The following is a 2500-nucleotide window of genomic DNA, read 5'->3' on the forward strand; positions in this document are numbered from 1 at the left end:
ACTCGCCGTTACTGAGGGAATCCTGGTTAGTTTCTTTTCCTCCGCTGACTAATATGCTTAAATTCAGCGGGTCGCCACGTCTGATCTGAGGTCGCGGCTCGGAGGGGGGGGGGCGGAGGGCGGACGACGGCCGGCCGGCCGGCCGGCCCGCCCGACAGGACGGACGGACGCCAGGCCGGCCGACCGCCCGCCCGCCCGCCCGCCCGCGGAGGACGGTGCCCGCGAAGCGGGAGAGGGCGGAGGGAAGAGGGCTACGCGCGAGGCGCCGAACCGCGGTCGACCGCCCGGTCCCCCTCCCTCCCCCTCAACCGACCCCACCCGCCCACGGACGCCCAAACACGAGGTTCGGGCGGGCGGGCGGGCGGCCGGCCGGAAGGAAGAAGGGAGGCGGACGGGACGGGACGGGAGCACGAGCCGGCGACGTGGCACGGGACGGGCGGGCGGCGGCGAGAGGGGAAGGCGCGCGCGACGCCGGGCCCAGGCCGGAGGCATCGTCGTGCCGGGGAGGAGGGGAGAGGGGGCGGCGGCGGCGGCGGCCGCCGTCGGTCGGGAGGCGGGCGGGTCGGGAGGAACCCGGCGGCCGCCCCGCGGCGACCGTCGGGGCCCCTTCCCCCACCACGCGACGCCAACCGCCCCGGCGCGAGCCGCCCCGCTCCGCTCCGCTCCCACCCGTCCTCCGCACGGCCACGAGACGTCCCCGACGGGCGACGGACGCCCGGCGGCGCCCCCCCCCCGACGAACGCCACCCCGAGGGCCCAGGGGCACGAAGCGCGGCCGCGGCCGCAGCCCGGGGGAAAGCGCGCAGCGGCGAGCGACGCCGCGGCGTCCCGCGGGTCACCGCCGGGGCACGCATCCCCGGGGCGCGGCCGCGCGCGCGCCTCGGCCACGGCGAGAGCCGCCCGTCCCGACGGGGCGAGGCGGGGGCCGCGGGGGCGCGCGGCAGGGGGGTGGGGGGCGGCGCGGCCCGGAGGCCCAAACCGCCCCCACCCACACCCCGGCACCACCGCGACACACCCGGGGACGCGCCCCAGAGACCGCTTGCGGCGCGAGGGGGGCTCCCGGTGGGACCGCGGCGGCCACGGCCACGGCCACGGCCACGCGCGAGCTCCCCCCCCCATCTTTTTTCTCCCTTCCCTTTCGCGGGCGGCACCTCCCGGGCCTCGACGCCGCCCGCCGCCGCCTGCCGGCCGCCCGCCGCCGCCCGCACCCTCCCGGGCGCGGGGGCGGGGTCGGCCGCAGGAGGGACAGACGGCGCGAGGGCAGAGGCACCGTGTCTGCACTTAGGGGGACGGAGGGCACCGCGGCCCTGCGAGGAAACCCCCAGCCGCGCGACCCCCCCACGGGCACACACCCGGGGGGGCGCGATTGATCGTCAAGCGACGCTCAGACAGGCGTAGCCCCGGGAGGAACCCGGGGCCGCAAGTGCGTTCGAAGTGTCGATGATCAATGTGTCCTGCAATTCACATTAATTCTCGCAGCTAGCTGCGTTCTTCATCGACGCACGAGCCGAGTGATCCACCGCTAAGAGTCGTACGAGAATTTTTTTCTGCCTTTGGTTCTGTGGCACGGCACGTCTCCCGCCCACCACACCCCGGGAGGGTGAGGTGGGGGGTCGCCTCGGGCCGGCCGAGTCAGAGAGAAATCAGACCGGAGGGTCGGGAAGGTTTCACAACGGGGCGCAGCCGGCACCGACACGGCGCGTGCCGGCTCGGACACCCCACAGGCGCCCGGGGGTTCCCGCCTCCCGCAGGGACGCGGGGGGCGCACCAACCACGCGGCCACCGACCGTCCCGACGGGCCGCCGGGCGGGCGAGGCCCCACCCGACGGCCGCGGCGGCGGCGAGCGACGTGGTGCGGCGCCCCGGCCCAGGGGAGGCGGAGTCTGGGGGACGACGAGGGACGGACCTCCCGAGTCCCCACGGGCCCGACCGCCCCGACCCCAAGGCGGACGGGCGACTCCCCCCTAAGGGTCTTTAAACCTCCGCGCCGGGACGCGCTAGGTACCTGGAGAGGGCGAGGCGGGCGAGGGAGGCGTGGACGGCACGGACCCCCCCCACCCGGAGCCCCAAACGTCGGCCACCGCCCCGACGCCGACCGCCACACTCCGGCCACGGCCGGCGGTCCTCGCCGCCGCGGGCCCTCGACACGGGGCCACACCGTGCACCGGCCGGCCACCGCCCCCCGCCACCACCGAGTCCCACCGCCAACGCCAACGCCAACGCGTGCCGACGGCAACCTAACCCCACTCCCCACGAGGCCGGGCAGAGAGGGCCCTCCCCCCGCGTCCAGACAGACCGCACGCCCTCCTTCCCACCTCCACCCCCAACCCCCCAAGGCCCGGCAGGACCCCCAACCCGCACCCGCAGTTCCCGGGGTCCCCTTCTCGCCACGGGGGACGAGGGGGGCCCACGACGGGACGCGGGGCGCAAGCGGGCGGGGCGCCTTCGGCGTGTGGGGCGGGAGGCGGGGGGCGGGAGGCGGGAGGCGGCCGGACGGGGAA

At 77.3% G+C, this 2500-nt stretch overlaps 2 non-coding genes across 2 annotated transcripts in view; both read right to left on the minus strand.

Annotated features, from left to right (window-relative positions):
• Positions 1-94, minus strand: part of LOC140692431 (28S ribosomal RNA) — a 5200-nt gene extending 5106 nt beyond the window's left edge. The window contains exon 1 of the ribosomal RNA XR_012068003.1: positions 1-94. This exon is cut by the window's left edge and continues 5106 nt beyond it. This is a non-coding gene — a ribosomal RNA (28S ribosomal RNA).
• Positions 95-1377: 1283 nt separating this feature from the next.
• On the minus strand, positions 1378-1530 carry LOC140692455 (5.8S ribosomal RNA). The gene has a single exon (XR_012068026.1). It is a non-coding gene; the product is annotated as a 5.8S ribosomal RNA (ribosomal RNA).
• Between the last annotated feature and the right edge of the window lie 970 nt (positions 1531-2500).

Source organism: Vicugna pacos, unplaced genomic scaffold, assembly GCF_048564905.1.
Source record: "Vicugna pacos unplaced genomic scaffold, VicPac4 scaffold_5, whole genome shotgun sequence".
Classification (NCBI taxonomy): domain Eukaryota; kingdom Metazoa; phylum Chordata; class Mammalia; order Artiodactyla; family Camelidae; genus Vicugna; species Vicugna pacos.